At 38.6% G+C, this 17,813-nt stretch overlaps 1 long non-coding RNA gene across 1 annotated transcript; it reads right to left on the reverse strand.

Annotated features, from left to right (window-relative positions):
* Positions 1 to 834: 834 nt before the first annotated feature.
* LOC140639571 (uncharacterized) lies at positions 835 to 17,575 on the reverse strand. Its single transcript, XR_012036231.1, has 5 exons — positions 17,424 to 17,575; positions 8,732 to 8,805; positions 1,925 to 2,026; positions 1,091 to 1,240; positions 835 to 983 (listed from the first exon to the last, which is right to left on the reverse strand). It is a non-coding gene; the product is annotated as an uncharacterized lncRNA (long non-coding RNA).
* Between the last annotated feature and the right edge of the window lie 238 nt (positions 17,576 to 17,813).

Here is a 17,813-nt window from a genome sequence, read left to right on the forward strand (position 1 = left end):
GCATGACGTTCACTCCCCCTAGACTCCACTCAGTTATTCGCTCATGCATTTATTCATGTATCTGTTCATTCAACAGACATAGCAAATGCCCAAGTGTTTTAGGAAAAAGCATCTCTCATCCTGGAATCTCCTTATGAATGAATGAATTCCAAGCTAAGGGAAAATTGGAGCTATAGTTTTCCCTACATATAGCTCAGGCAATGAAACAGTAGTGGGCTGAGGTGAGTGAATTTTGAGCTCATACATTCTGGCTTTAGGAGGTCCTGTTATATTGAAACTCCCGCTACGGTTCTTCTGCTTCTTGACCCGGTGGCCCCAGATTGCTGCCTTCTCTTCCCAAAAAGGGGCCCACATAAGAAACTCTATTTGAACTGAAACGGACATCAGAATCCCCCATTTACAGGAATGACTGTAACGAGGACACATAGAGGGCCATGGCTCTCCAGAAGCAGTGTTTCCCCAAAGTGGCTTCATGGTTGCAATCCGTGGGAGCAAACAAGATCCTCGTGTCTCGAAAAAGTTTCTAAATCATAATAATAATCCCATTCACCACCTGTATCTAAGTCAGCACACCCAATTTTAAAGTCAGATGCTGTGGCCCGAAGGCCCAAGGATCCAATTCTATAAATACAGACAGAAGCTGCAAAGTCAAAAGGCCAGACCATCCCAATCTGTCACCCTTTCCACGCTGATAAATTATGTACACCCCTTGGACAGATACGCCCAGAGGCCTGAGGTCCTGTCTGAGAGTCGGATCCTCACCAGTCAACCTGGGGCCCCGGCTCTCCCAGCCATCCGATCCCCCCACCGTGGCTCAGTCAGCCCCTCCCTACCTGCTGTCTCCTGTGGGCAGACCAGGTGTGCTCCGTGATGGATTGCCCAACGGGCCCCTCTGTCCTGGAGGCAGATGAATCCGGGTGGCGGGAAGCATCCACCAGGTCTTTGACAGACGGCAGGCACGTCAATACTGGAAATGAGCCTGTCTTGGGGGGACGTGCGTTTTATTTGAGTGCAGGGGCTCCTTCCCAGCCTCCCTCCTGACCACACCCAGCTCCCCCACCCTCTCATTCCTCCTCACCCCTGTTCCTACCTCCTTGGGGCCCTGGCGCATCGGGCACGTGAATGAGAGCCACGTTTTAGCCAAAGGGAAATAGAAAAGAACCAAGTTTCCTCCCATTTCAGAAGACTTCTCTGTGATCCGAAGATGATATCAGAAAGGTGCCATGTCTCCAAGGAGCTTCTTATAATTCAGAAAGACAGTTGCAAGTCATTTAAAAGGAGACACAGAATCTTTAATAAATTTAATCCACGTCTGATTACAAAGGAAGAAAGTGTGCTCTCTCTCTCTTCTCTCTCTCTCTCTCTCTCTCATCTTACAGGGCTGGAATATGGCAATAACTGTTCCATCTGATTTTTTTAAAAATAAGATTTGCTAAAGGTCAATGTATCTCCTGGCCACATATGCAGCAACATTCAAATTTCCCCAGCCCAAGAATAAAAAGATTCCGTCATTAAAAATAAAAGCGTAAGGACATCTCTCAAGCCCATGGGGGATTTCAGAAAGAGGAGACATTTCGTTATCAACGTGCAATCATGAGATTTTTAAGCGGTATCTCTAATCTGCCTCCCGCTCCTGCCCCCCCCCCAGCCCACCCACCCCTCCTCCCTTCACACCCCCCCCCCCTCTTCACAGCAAGGTCTTTTTATCCTTCCAATTTTGCATCTAAAGATGAGGTGAATACCATTAGCTCAATTCAACCTCAAGTGTAGTCAGATGGGCCTGTGATTTCTGAAAAGCGCTCGCTAAGGTCACATTAAAATGTATAAGAGCATTTCGATTCCTGAGAAGGGGGCTTATTATCCACCCGTGGTGTAAAAGAGGAATGTCAGTGGCCACAGACTTGGGTGAAAACAAAAGAGATACCAGGATTTCAGTCTTTTGTGAGCAAGCTTCTCTGGTTTCTTTTCACGGCTCTCCAGCTCTCCCGCCAGCCCAGCAGATAGCTCTGCAAACTGCAAACTAGGCCTCTTGCAAAAAATAAAATAAAATAAGATAAAAGAAAGAAAGAAAAAAAAAAAAAGAAAGAAAACTTAAAAAAAAAAAGAAGAAGAAAACAAGTTTAACTGGCTTCCCCTCTGCCCATTGTTATTTAACCCTTCCAGCTAGAGTCAGCCAAGTCATTGGCTATTAAGTTATAAATGTATATTTCCTTGAAAGAGAGCCCTGTTCTTGTGGCCTTGTTTGTCTGTTTGTGTTTTGTCCATCCTTTCAGTAGACAGAGTCAATATACAGTTAGAAAAGCATGGATGTTAGGGTCAGACCTCCCAGGGTAAGAAGCCCGGCTTTGCCATCACAAGCCATGAGACCCTGGGTACCCACCCACTCACTTATTCAGTAGATAGATTGATCACCTGCTACACGCCAATCATGGTTCTGGGTTTTAGGAATAGCCAGGTGAACCAGACAGGCTGAGGTTTGCATCCCTGCTGGGACAGGACTTCCGTAAAGAAAGGTAAAGCAGTGAGACAGGTGGAAATGATAATAGGAAATAAACGATGTCGTAAAAGAGGGAACTTGAAGAAGGTCAATGATACACAGGGGTAATTGAGGAGGTCCTACCGGGAAAGGGATTTGAGATGAGTTGAAAATCCAGACCAGGGGATCCCTGGGTGGCTCAGCAGTTTAGCACCTGCCTTCAGCCCAGGGCGTGATCCTGGAGTCCCAGGATCGAGTCCCAGGTTAGGCTCCCTGCATGGAGCCTGCCTCTCCCTCCTGCCTGTGTCTCTGTCTCTCGCGAATGAATGAATAAATAAATAAAATCTTTTAAAAAAGCAAAGTTCAGACCAAGCCTGCAATTCAAAGGGCTCAAGGAATGAGGAGAACATGCAAGAACAGGGACCCACTTGAAGAGGCACGTATTGACCAACTTCGTGGAGTTTGAAAATTATCTTTATTCTGATTTAACTTCTATCCAACAAAATGCACCTATTTTAATTACAGTGCCATGAGTTCTGACAAATATATGCACGTGTATAACCATGTGACCCCTATTTTAATCAAGATACAGAACATTCTCACAACCCACAAATTCTGTCAAGCTCTCTCTTAATTCATCCCTCCCCAAGGCAACACTTATCTGATTTGTGTTACTATGTATTAATTTTGCCTTTTGCAGAACTTCATATTAAGTGGAATCAAACAGTATGTGTTCTTTAGGGTCTGCCTTCTAACATGAGAATAACATAAAGTGTTGGGGATTCATTCATGTTGCTGTGCATGTCAGGAAGTTGTTCATTTTTAGTGCTGAGTAATTTCCCGTTTATGAAAAATACAACTGGTTTATCCACTCACCTCCTGATGAACACTTATGTTGTGTCCAGTTTCCAGATATTACGAATGAAGCTTGCTTGAATATTTATATGCAAGCCTTTGTGTGGATACATGTATTTCTTTCTCTGAGGTAAAACATAGGAATGGAATTCCTAGATTGTATAATAAGATTATATTTCACTTCATAATACATTTTTGCAGTTTTCCAAAATGATTGTACCATTTCACATTCCCACCAGCAAAGCATGAGAATCTTGGCTGTTCCACATTCTCTCCAATATTTGTTATATTTGATCTTTTTCATTTTATCCATTCTAGTAGGTATACAGCAGAACTTCATTGTGGTTTTAATTTTAATTTCTTATTGCATAATGGTGTTAAGCATCTTTTCAGGATCTTATTGGCCATACATATAGCTTTTTTGTATAGTGCCTGTTGAAATTTTTGCACATTTGTATTGGGCTGTTTTTCTTACTGAGTTGTGAGAATCTAGGTACAAAGTTATTTGCCAAATGCACGTGTTGCAAACATTTTCTGCCATTAGTAGTATACTTTCCATTTTCTTAATGGTGTCTTTTGAAAATCAGAATGTTTTCATTTTCTCGGAGTTCATTTTATCAACTTTTCTGTTACTGTTTGTGTTGTTTGTGTTCCAGGCACCCACTGCCAACTCCAAGGTCAGAAATACATTGTCTTTTTTTAATTCACAAGTTTTATAATTTCAGACTTTGTGCTAAAGCACATAATCTATTTGGGGTTCACATTGCAAGTGTTGTGAGATGGAGTCAGACTTTACTTTTTCCATTTGGATATTTGGTTGTTCTAGGATCATTTGGTGAAAAGATTATCTATCATGAATTTACCTTTGGCCCTGATTTAAAATCAATTAACCATATGCATGAGAGTGCTCCATTAATCTATATTTTTCACCTTATACTGACTTGAATATTGTAGTTTTGTAATATGAATGTTAAAACTAAGTAGTTTAGGCTGTCCAAATTTGCTCTGCCTTTTTTTTTTTTTTTTTTTTTTTGCTCTGCCTTTAAAAAGTTATTTTGGCTATACTAGGTCTTTTGTATTTCCATGTAAATTTTTTTAAGTAGCTTTTACCCTACAGCTTGGTTAGACGCAGTCAATTCTTTTTTTTTTTTTTTAAGATTTTATTTATTTATTCATGAGAGACAGAGAGAGAGAGAGAGAGAGAGAGACAGGCAGAGGGAGAAGCAGGCTCCACGCAGGGAGCCTGACGTGGGACTCGATCCCCGGGACTCCAGGATCACGCCCTAGGCCGAAGGCAGGCGCCAAACTGCTGAGCCACCCGGGGATCCCCCTATTTCCATATAAATTTTATAATTGGGTTGCCAATTTCTTTCAAAAACCTAATGATATATTGACTAGAATTACATTAAATCTATATGTTCACTTAGGTGAAAATGATATTGTGATATAACAAGAAGTATATTTGGTCTCTATTCCTGATTTCTGGCACAGAGCTTCTAAACTCTTGGAATTTCCTGAGTGATGGAAATGCCTTTTAGTATTTATAACAAATCCCTTTTGATCACATCTGAATTTATTCTAATGAAGTAACTCAGGGTGGGGCCCCCTAGCTAGCCTCAGGATGGAACTGGTTATCAAAAAGACCAAGTGATTACAGGGCTGGAACATCCAGCCCCACCCACTGACCTCGGGGGATGGGGAGAGGCTGGAGATTGAGCTCCATAAAAACTCTTGAACAAGGAGATTTGGAGAGCTTTCTGGTTGATGAAAACATTAATGTGTGAGGAAGGTAGTACACCTGGAGAGGGCATGGAAGCTCTGCATACCTCCCCACACCTCACCCTATGCATCTTTTCCATTTAACTGTTTCTGAACTGTATGTATCCATTATAACAAACCAATAAACTTTAGTAAAGTGTTTTCCTAAGTTCTGTGGGCCATTCTAGCAAATCATCACATATGAGGAGAAGTCAAGGGAACTCCCAAATTTGTAGTCAGTCAAGCAGAAATGTGAGTAGCCTGGGGACCCCTATCGTGGCTGGCATCTGAGGTAGGAGCACAGGACTACACCTTTAACTTACAGGGTCTGCATTAACTCCAGAAGCGGGTTTCAGAACTGAATTGAGTTGTTGAACACCCAACTGCTATCAGAGAATTGAAAAAATTGCTGGGGGGAACCACCACACTTTTAGTGACAGAAGTGTTGAGACGAAACCTTTCAGGTATTTTAACAACACCTAGTTTTCCAGTGTTCTCTCCATTATCTAGTATATGTCTCCATATATTTAAGTCTCCTTCAGAAGTGTTTTGTCATTTTTCAGTCAGTATCACTTTTGTTAAATTATTCCTGTTTCATGTTGCCAATTATTCTTGCTAGTATACAGAAAAACAGGGGATCCCTGGGTGACTCAGTGGTTTAATGCCTGCCTTCAGCCCAGGGCATGATCCTAGAGTCCCAGGATCGAGTCCCACATCAGGCTCCCAGCATGGAGCCTGCTTCTCCCTCTGCCTGTGTCTCCGCCTCTCTCTCTCTCTTTCTGTCTCTCATGAATAAATAAATCTTTTTAAAAAAAAAAGAAAGAAAGAAAAACAGTAGACTTTTGCATATTGACCTTGTATCGAGCAACCTTGCAAAATTATTTACTTTGTAGCATTTTTTGCAGACCCTTAGGATTTCCTAAGCCCATAATTATATCACCTGGAAATAAAGATGGTTGTATTTTTTTGTCTCCCATCTTTATCCCTTTTATTTCTTTTTCTTACTTTATTGCATTGGCTAGGAACTCTAGGTAGTGAAAAGAAATGATGAGGATGGGTATTTTTGCTTTTTCCTGACCTTACAGGAAAAGCATTTAGTCTTTTATGTTAAATATGGTGTCAGCTGAATGTTTTTCAAAAATGCTTTTTATCATGTTGAGAAAACTTGTTTCTGTTCTTTCTGATAGTTTTATAATCTATGCTTGGCAAATATTGTCAGATCATTTTTACGTATCTATTGAGATAATCATATGATTTTCCTCCTTTTTACTGTAAGATTGTGATTTACACTGATTATTTTTTTCAACGCCAAACCAAACTTCCATGTTAACAGTATACAGTGAATATTTCTAGATTTGATTTGATAGTATATTGTTAAGGATTTTCCCCCTCAATATTTGTGAGGTAAACTAGTCTGTACTTTCCTCATACTATCTTTGTATCATGGCATCACAACATCAGTTAAGGAATGCTAGCTTTTCCTCCATTTTTTTGAAAAAATTAACATAATATTGGTATTATTATTTCTTCATCAGATGTTTGATAGAATTTACCAAACCATCTGGACATGAAGTTCTGTTGTGGGAAGGTCTTAACTACTAATTCAATTTTAATAAATATAAGGTTATTAATATTTTCTACTTTCTCTTGTGTCTATTTTGATAAGTTGTGTCTTTCAAAGAATTTGTCTGCTTGGTCTAAGTTATTGAAATTATTGCCATAACAATTTTCATGATAGTTCTTTATCATACTTTTAATGTCTGCAGAATCTATAATGCTACCCCCATTTTATTCTTGATATTAGTAAGCTTTCAAAGACACCCTTATGTGATCAATCCAGATATTTATCAAACTATTAAATTTTGCGAAAAATAAACTTTGGGTTTCATCAATTTCTTCATTGTTTTTCCATTTGTTATGTCATTGATTGTTGCTTTTATCTTTTATTTCCCTCTTTCTACTTATTTTTCATTTTAATTGCCCTTTTTGTCCTAATTTTTTGAGATGGAACTCATCTATTTAAAATAGATCATCTATTTTAAAGCTTTCCTGTTTTAAGATAAACATTTTCAGGGATCCCTGAGTGGTGCAGCGGTTTAGCGCCTGCCTTTGGCCCGGGGTGTGATCCTGGAGACCCAGGATTGAATCCCACATCGGGCTCCCGGTGCATGGAGCCTGCTTCTCCCTCTGCCTATGTATCTGCCTCTCTCTCTCTCTGTGTGACTATCATAAATAAATTTAAAAAACTAAAACATTTTCAGGACACCTGGATGGCTCAGTTAAGCATCCAACTCTTGATTTCAGCTCAGGCTGTGATCTCATGGTTGTGAGATCAAGCCCTGTGTCAGGTTCTGTGCTGGGCATGGAGCCTGCTTAAGATTCTCTCATTCTCCCTCTGTGCCTCCCACCCTCCCCCTCAAAAAAAAAAAAGAAAGAAAAGAAAAGATAAACATTTTCCTTTTTTTAAAAGATTTTATTTGTTTGAGAGAGACAGAGCATGAGCAGGGGGAGTAGGCAGAGGGAGAGGGAATAGTAGACTCTCTCCCGAGCAGGGAACCAGACAGAGAACTCAATCCCAGAACCCTAAGATCATGACCTGAGCTGAAGGCAGATGCTTAACCAACTGAGCCACCCAAGTGCCCCAAAAGATAAACATTTTCATCTAAAAAAAACATGAACATCATAATGTTTGTTTTCATTTTATTTCCATACAAAATATTATCTAATTTCTTTTATGATTCTTTTTTGACCTATGTGTTATTTAAAAGTGTGTTGTTTAATTTCCAAATATTTGGAGATTTTCCAGATTTATTTTTATAATTGTGTTCTCATTTAGTGTCATTGTGGTCAGAGAATATACTCTGTTGATTGCAATCTTTTTAGACCTTATTCAGACTTATTTTACAGCCCAGCATATGGGCCATCATGATGAATGATCCACTTAAAAAGAATGTATTTTCTTTTCTCCAGTTGTGTAGAATAGTCTATAAGTGTCAATTAGGTCAAGTAGGTTGATGGAGTTGTTCAAGGTTTTTTTCTTCTTACTGATTTATTTTTCATTCTATCAATTACTGAGAGAGAAGAGTGTTGAAAATCTTCAACTAAATTTAAAGATGTGTCTATTTCTCATTTTGATTCTCTGCATTTTTCCTTTATATACTTGGAAGTCCTATTATTAGGTGCACATACACACTTAAAACTGTTATAGCTTCTTGATAAATTGGCCATTTGTAATTTACAAATATCCCTCCTTATCTTTGGTAATATATCTTTTCTTGACATCTAGTTTGTCTGATATTAATATAGCTCCTCCAGCTCTCTTGCTATTGTTGCCACACATTTCACTTCTATATACAAGTCTCACAGCATATTGTTATTTTTATTGTTTAAATAAAATCTTTTAGGGGCACCTGGGTGGTCTGTCGGTTAAGTGACCAACTCAGTTTTGGCTCAGGTAATGATCTCAAGGGTCATGAGATTAAGCCCTTCACCGGCCTCCATGCTCAGCCGAAATCTGTTTGAGATTCTCTCCCTTTTCTCTCTGTCTCTCTCTTTCTCTCTCTCTCTCAAATAAATAAATAAATCATTAAACAATCACCTTTTCTTAAAAATGTAAATGAGAACAAATAAATATACACTCACATCTTTGACATTTCTGACACTCTTCATTCTTTTCTGTAGATTTGTGCTTCCATGTAGAATCATTTTCCTTCAACCTGAAAAATTTGATGTAATATTTATTACAGTTACTACAGGTCTCCTGATGACAATATATATATATCTCAGCTCTTGTCTATTTAAAAATATTCTTACTTCACCTTCACTTTTGAAGGATGTTTTTGCTGGATATAAAATTCTAGGTGGCCAGGGTTTGGGGATTTTTCTTTTAACACTTTAAAGATGTCAATATAGGGGCACCTGGCTGGCTGAGTCAGTAGAGCATGTGACTCTTGATCTCAGTTGTGAGTTCAAGCCCCATACTTGGCATGGAGCCTACTTTAAAAAAATAAAACAAAGATCATTATTGTATCACCTAGATTATACCATTCCTAAAAGAAGCTAGAGGCCATTTTTTAACTCTGTTGGCTGTGTGTAATATGTCTTTTATCTCTGGAGGCTTTTAGGATTTTTATCGTTGTCACTGGTTTTGAGAAATTTGATTATAATGTGACTTGATGTATTTATTTATTTATTTACCTTACTTGGTAATCACTGAAATTATTGATATGTGGATTCATATTTTTCACCAAATTTGGGGAAATTTTGATTCTTATTTCCACAAATATTTTTTTGGTCTCATTGTCTCTCTCTTCTCTTTCTGAGACTACAATTACACAGGTATTAGGATGTGTACTATTGTATCATGGGTCACTGACACTGTTCATTTTTTTCTAGTGTTTTAATTTTTGTTATTCTTTTTGGATTCCTCATATGATTGTATCTTCAATCATCTCTCCTGAAGTTTCTAATACACTTTTAATATGATTTTTAATGTGTAGATTGTACTTTTGAGGTCTAAAAGATCTATTTGCTTCTTTTTTATAGTTTCTATTTCTCTTCTCATTATGTTGATGTTTCCTTTAAATTCTTGAGCATATTTGTAAAAGCTATATAGTCCTTGCCTCATAATTCCATTATCTACATAATTTTTAGTCTGGCCTTATTAATTTTCTTTCTCTGTGTTATGGACCACATTTTTCCTGTTTTTTCACCTAATAATTTTAAACTAGATGCTGAACATTGTGACTGTTACATTGTAGAGAGGGTGGATTTTGTTTTCTTTCATCAAAGAGTGTTGAATTCTGTTCTGGCAGGCAGATAATTCACTTTCAAATGAGCATTACCCTCTACAAACTTGTTAGAAAAACTTGTTAGAATTAGTCTAGAGTTGATTTAATGCTATGGCTCATGTAGCCCTATTCTTAAGGCATGGCCTTTCTGGAATGCCTAGTTAATTCCTCCAGTATTGGACAAAGTCCCTCCATTCTGGTTGATTGTAAGTTGAATGACTCACAGTTCTGTGTGTGTTCTGGTAGTTTTTTTGGCTTAGCACTCCACAGTAGTAGTTTTTTCTCCCATGGTTTTCGCTGCCCAGCCTCACAGCATCTCGCCCTGTGTATATGTAGATCAGCATTCAATCAAAGACTTATGAAACTCCTGAAGATTTCTGGAGATCATTCTCTGAGTAGCTACCTTTTCTCTTGTATTCTGCTCCCCCAATTCTAACCATCTCAGTCCTTCATAAACTGACTTTTGTTGCTTTACCTCACCAAATCTGCTGTGCTCGGCTTGAGTTTCCCTCTCCTGCATCAGGGTCATAAAATTCTTCCAGGATGAAAACTTAGGTTATTATGGGGTTCGTATTGTTTGCCTCATTTCTTCCAATGATCACAACCCAGCTCTGCCTGTTGTCAAATATCTGCAACTGTTGTTCTATATGCTTTTTCTAGTGTTGTAGTTGTTTATGGTGAAAGAACAAGTCCAGTACCATTTTTTACTTTGTGGAAAGACCAAATAAGAGACCATTTGAGAACCAATAAAATAATGATGCTAATAGATTATATCCACTGAATAAAATAGAATCCATGAGTTTATTCTGCTGTAAATAAAAAACTAAGTGAGGAGAAAAGAAAGCTTTTTCTTAAAGTAGCATGCCAACTAATAAATGTACAAGGAATGATAGAATTAGAAAATCACTATTTGGCAACCATCACAGTAATAATTAATTCAGCCAAGAAATATCAGTAGATAATAAAACATATAATAAATATTTGATGAAGAGTGGGGCATTTACATAGTTTCCGAGTCCTTCCCCCCAAAATACTTATTAATTACAAAAGAAGAAGAGGAACTTTATAGTGGAGAAATTGACAGATATCACCAATGATACAAAACTAGTAATGGGGCAAATACCATTTGATACGTGTTATGGATTGCTGAGTAGAGAGGATTTAGGAAGGAAGTCAAGTAAAATTACTTCAACTAGGGAACAAATGTTGAATCTACATATAATAGATTGTGTCCCCCTCACCCTAAAACCATATGTTAAAGCCTAACCCCCAATGTGATTGTATTTGGAGATAGTGCTTATAATAAAGGGATAAAAGTTAAATGAGGTCATGGGTGAAGTCCTAATCTGATAGAGTTTGTGTCCTTATAAGAAAAGGAAGGGACACCAGAGTGCTCTCTCTCTCTCTCTCTCTCAATCTCCACCATGTGAAGACACAGTGAAGAGGCAATCATCTGCAAGTCAGGAAGAGACCTCTCACCAGAAACCAAACTAGCCAGAGCCTTGATCTGGCACTTCCAGACTCCAAAACTGTGAAATATAAATATCCCTTGTTTAAGCCACTCATTCTGTGGTATCTTGTTATGACAGCCTACACAAACTAATGCAGTATGAAACCAGAGGAACAGAGCCATCGCTTCTGTGACATTCCTGACAAAGATGCATACCCTGAAACTAATCATCAGGAAACATCAGATAGAAGCAAATTAGTAGGCATTTTACAAAATAATGGAATTATAATCTTCTAAAATGTCAAAGTCATGAAAGTCAAGGAAACACTGAGGAACTAGTCCTACCTTAAGGACATTACAGAGACATGACAACTAAAGACAAGACATGATCCAGTTATCCTTTTGGCATATGGGACATTAACAAAACTGAATGGGGTCTATGAATTGATAGTAGTAACATAACAGTAATAATTTTCTGATTCTGATAGTTGTATTGTGGTTATGTACAATCATATCCTTTTCTCTTTATGCCCTGAAATATTCTACAGTAATGCGACATAACATCAGCAACCTATTCTCAAATGGCTCTTTGTTCTATGTTGCAACTTTTCTGTAAGTTAGAAATTATCTCAAAATAAAAAGATAAAAATAAATACCATATCCCTTGGAGAATTTCAGTCATTAAATATTTGGCAAACACCGATATGATAATCCTTATCACAGCCATATTGAATTCTACTGTTTCAATCAGTGCAAAACTCTGATGAATTTGGAGAGCACAGTGGATTTAAGCTTAATCAAATGATGAATCCAACTGTATTGACTATTTCTATATCTGGTCTTTTTTATGGGAGACTACTGGAGGGGGTATTCTTTTTGTAGTTTCTTGTTCTGCACACTCAACTCATGTGTTTTTGGACTCTTGTTTTGTAATAAATTAGAGACTATTAGTTTTCCTCTAAATATGACTTTATCTGCATCTTCTAGGTTTTTGTATATAGCGATTTCATTATAATTCACGTCTACATATTTTATCATTTCCCTTCTGATTTTTCTCTTTGACTCCTCACAGAGTCTTTAGATGTTTGAATTTTTTTTACTGACGGTTTCCAAATGTGTGGGAAATAATTTATTTTTATTGCTAATTCATTTTATCTCATTTTGATCAGAGAATATGGTTTGAATAATGGCTATTATTTGCAATGTGTTGTGACTTCCTTAATGGTCTAAAATATTATCATTTTCTGATAAAAATTCAATGTGTGCTTGAAAACAATGTATGTTCTCTGAAGAGCAAGTTTATATATTTTGAGCCAGATCAAGATTATCTTCACATATCTGTACTTATTGCTTGTTCGTCTGATCAATCCATTTCTGGGAGATGATTAAACCTTTTATCATTATCACAAATCTTATCAATTACTCTCTCCTGTTTTGACAGTTGTTATTCTTGGTATTTTGAGGCTATATAGTTAGGCACATACAAATTAATGATTGTTGTGTCATCTTGGTGGGTTGTTCTTTTATCAATATGAAATAACTCTCTAGGGCAGCCCAGGTGAAGTAGCGCTGCCTTCAGCCCCAGTCATGATCCTGGAGACCCGGGATCGAGTCCCTCATCAGGCTCCCTGCATGGAGCCTGCTTCTCTCTCTGCCTGTGTCTCTGCCTCTCTTTCTGTGTCTCTCATGAATAAATAAATAAAATCTTTAAAAAAAAAAAAGAAAGAAAGAAGAAAGAAGAAAGAAGAAAGAAAAGAAAGAAAGAAAAAGAAAGAAAGAAAGAAAGAAAGAAGAAAGAAAGAAAAAGAAAGAAAGAAAAAAGAAAGAAAGAAAGAACCCTCTAATTTAAATAATATTTCTAATGCTACTCATACTAAATTCTATTTTGTCTGTTAATAAGAACACTATACTACCTTCCTTTTGGTCAGTAAATGCCCAGTATATCTTCTCTATACCTCTTAATTTTCAAGCATCTGGATTCTTTAAATACGTCTATTGTAATAATCATATAATTGTAGATTTTTTAAAAGATCTTATTTATTTATTCATGAGGGACACAAAGAGAGAGAGACAGAGGCAGAGACACAGGCAGAGGGAGAAGCAGGCTCCACACAGGGAGCTAAACCACTGAGCCACCCAAGGATCCCCTTACTTGTATATTTTTAATCCAACCTGAAGTCTCTATCTTATAATTGTGAGTTTAACCTATGTACATTTATTGTGGTTAGTAATGGATGTGGACTTATTTCTACCTTCCTGCTTCCTTTTTGCCTTTTTTTTCTCCTTTCATTTCTTTTGATGGATTAAGTTTTCTATATTACTTTTATTTTTCACTACCGGCTCAAAAGTCATGCACTCTATCATTCTAGTGTTTACCATTAAATTTTAGTATTGTTTATCTTGCATCTCACTCCTTCCTTCTGGAATATTTTTTCCTGTTTAAGTAATTTATTTAATAATTATGTTAGAGAGCATCCACATTATTCATTTCTATTCTATGTTCTGATTTTTCTAAAAATATCTTTGTCATCCTTGCTCTTAAATTATAGTTTGGGTTGGTATAGAATTATAGGGTCATAATTATTATCTCTCAACTTCAAAGATATTCCATTTCTTTCTGGCATATGATACTGCTCATGAGAATTTGGATAACAATCTGATTGTTGTTCTGTTGAAGGTGATCTATGTTTTATTCCCTGGTGGCCCTTAGGATTTTTCTCTCTTCTTGATATTCTGCAGTTTCACTATAAAGTGTCTACATGTGAAGCTTAATGGGTCTTCCTGTACTTGGCAAAAATTTTTCAGCAGTTATTGTTTTAAATACCACCTTGCTGTCCTTTACTCCAGTCTCTCCCTCTTGACATATGTTGGAGCTTCACTTTCTATCTTCTATGACCCTTAAATTCTTTCATATTTTGTTTCAATAATTTGCATCCAATTAGATTAGATTTGTGTTGAAGCTTCTCATTCTCTAATCCATGTCTCTCCATGTCTCTCATAATTTCTTTTTTTTTTAATTTTTATTTATTTATGATAGTCACAGAGAGAGAGAGAGAGAGAGAGGCAGAGACACAGGCAGAGGGAGAAGCAGGCTCCATGCACTGGAAGCCCGACGTGGGATTCGATCCCGGGTCTCCAGGATCGGGCCCCGGGCCAAAGGCAGGCGCCAAACCGCTGCGCCACCCAAGGATCCCATGTCTCTCATAATTTCTATTTCTTTCACACCTGCTATCTCTTCCATATTTTTCATTGTATAATGCATTCCTTTCTCATCCCTTGATATTCATTCTAAAATATATAATATAAAATACCTAGTACATAATTTTGGGTAGTTTACGATTATGGGCAAATAGGCCATGGCAGTGATTGGCTATCTCATTTCTGAATCCTGAGAATTTTATTTTCCAGCCTCCTTTGTGGTTAAGTCAAAGTCTTTTGAGTGCTTCCAGTTACTGAACTTTGGGTGGAAATGATGCAAGGTAAAATTGTATTTGAGGGGAAAAGTGTATGTGGAGATTTTGGGCTGACAAGGTACAGACAGTAGTGAACATCTATTGTTTTTGCCTGCACACCTGCCTGCCTGGCATTTATCCTCCCTTCATATGACATTCTTCCAATAATGCTTTAGAAAATTACCTAATCACCATCACATGCAATCTTGATAGGACTGTCAATCAAAGAGTGTTGTATTTACCTAACTAATGCAGAACTGGCTACATAATTTGTGAGGCATCTTGTTAAAAAAAAATCTGAAGAATTTCAATATGGCAGCTGCAGAGCATTAGACCAACTGTAGAGCTCTTCTACTGGCAGGGCTATATGAGACTGCCCAGGTTGTACACCCAGGAAAGTCACCCAACCTAAACCAATTAGACTCTCCCTCCCAAAAATTTAAATCTTCACCACAATGACATAGGTTTGGGGAAATTAGTTCCAGACCATTGGAACTAATTAGTTCCAAACCAAACCATTGGTTTCTGCTACAGTATCTCCAGGGAATTCCTGATTCCTGTCTTCTCCAAATCTGTATCATTTGCTTCAACTGCAACAGCCCCTACTCCATCCTCTTACAATCAAGCCTTTGGCTTAATTCAACTCTGGTAAATTTCTGGTGGCTCACCCAAGAACTCTAAGTGAAACAATGAGTAATTCCATTTGAGCACCCTGAACCTCAGTTTTCCATCTGTAAAATGGGAATAATGGCATATACGTCCAAGGACTTTAGCTATAATTTTAACAGATGGATGGATGTGAAGTGTACAGTACAATCCCTTGCATGTACTAGGAGCATATTAAATACAGGTTTTCTTTCTCCTCCTCCATCCCTTGCCAGAGGCAACAAAATGCCAGTCTGTCCAATTATTCAGACAGAACATTATTCATCTCAGACCTAAGTCCAGAAGTCAAGTTTTTAAATCCATCAGGTATTATGAGAACATCTCTTGGGTGAACCAAGTGGGGACCTGGCTAGGACTTCTACCAGGAAGTGAAAATAACAGCCTATGGTGAGTGCTGTGGATTCTAAATATACTCAGTTGTCCCATATCCAGTCCCCCTCCCTGAGAGCAGATTTCCTCAGATTTTTGGAGGAAATTAGCTCTGATAGAAATTCCAAAACAAGCCTCCCAGAAGCCTAAAGGACCAGATACTGACTCTCCCTGCCCCTAGGAAATAAGAGAGTGGGCAATATGACCTAAGGTCAGCCAATCAGGGCCTGCTTTCCAGGATTTGAACTTTTAATCATCACATCAGAGAGATGTGAAGAGAGAAGGGGAGAAGGTTAGTTTCTTGCTGCTATGGCAGAAAAAAAAAAAAGTGGTGGTAGCTTCCTGGCTAGGCTGCTCCAGTCATGAGACTATATCTGGACTTCATGCTTCCTGCCCCTTGTCTCCATGAGTGTTCTTGGTTTCTATCCCTTCCCTTTCTGGTCTCACAGCTTCTGTTCCATTTCAAAAGTTCCTCCACACTCCCAATACACATCTTTTACATCATATCCTTTCACCAAGTTTGCTTAGATTATCCAAATATGTTTCTATTTCTTATAATCAAAACCCCAAACTACTACAGGGAGTCAAACTCTATGTCCCCCAGAAAAGCCAATTTTAGGGAACCAAGATTAGGTGGAGACTACAAAAGGATAAAGACTAGGAATGGGGAGTGGAGCCCAGGGTCACAGGCTGGGTGGGATTGGAGTGGACCCCAACTGGAGGAAAGCCATAGCCCCAGCCAGGTACTTTGTGGAAGAGACTCATTGCATACCACTGAAGTAGATAGGAGGATCTTATTTTTTCAGAAAAGGAAACTAGACCTCATAGAGTTATGGGATGTGCCAAGAGATAGGAAAACTGGGATTTGAACCAAAAATCCTATATGATGTTACTGTGTCCATTTTTACAGCTGAAGTGTACATGTTTCCAGATGAAGGGTAACTCAGATTTATTAAGCAACAGCCAAGTGCCAAGTGCTACCCTTGGGCAAGTACTTCCCAAGTTCTGTTTCTCTGTTTTCCTGATCACTATGATGTTGTTGTTATAGTTAAATCTACTGTTTAAACACTAGAATATAGAGTACCATGGAGCGCCCAAAGTGAGTTCAAATGTTTCCATGCTGTTGGGAACTCACTGTCCGAATGACTGCATGTAGCTGAGTCGACTCATCCCAAGTTAGGGGCTGACAGCATAACTTCCATACAGGATACAATAGATATTGAAGGATACGTAAGAAAAATATGTGAATTTGAAGCTGAAAGAGATAGACTCACCATTAAATGCAGCAACTGTTTAAAAACTTAGACCCACAACAGAACATTTCGGGGAAGAGTATTCTCTCACTGACATTGCTTGGAATTGTCAGTGCATAGTGATAACAAAAAAGCCAACTGAGTTTGAGTTGGTTCTATGTGTTTGTTTAAGTTCCCTGCAGACCCTGAGTCCCCTTCTTGCCTGCTCCCCCAAGCCATGCTCTTGGTACCTGATTTCATTTTGTAAGAATAACGATAAAGAAAGTGGGCTTTGGAGAGCTTCAGCAATGTGAAGTCACCGGTACAGAGTGAAGGCAAAGTTCAAAGTCAAGACTGTAGGGATGCCGAGCTCACCTTCTTGCTCCTCTGCTGGGCTGCCTACGAGCCTGAAGGTGCTAAAGTGGTGGCTTCTTCCTTTGCGTGGGAGATGAACACCTCTGCCCCTTCCCCCACTCTCCCCTTGTTTGAGAGCGGTGCTCCATGGACACCTCCCCAAGAAGGCACACTTTTCCTGGAAGAGAGAAACACTTCAAGGACGCAGCTGTGGAAGAGCTGGGTTCAAGGGCCAGCCCCACAATGATGTCTTTTCGAGGTTACCGCACAGGAGCTCCTGCCAGCACCTCATCTCCCGTGCAGTGCCCCAAGGCCACCGGTGGGAGCTCAAGTTGTAAGCCAGCGGCCCCACGAGGGTCCAAGGGACCACCCTGTCTCCAACCTGAGTGTCAGCATCCACATCCCATGTCT

Source organism: Canis lupus, chromosome 9 (genome assembly GCF_048164855.1).
Source record: "Canis lupus baileyi chromosome 9, mCanLup2.hap1, whole genome shotgun sequence".
Classification (NCBI taxonomy): Eukaryota; Metazoa; Chordata; class Mammalia; order Carnivora; family Canidae; genus Canis; species Canis lupus.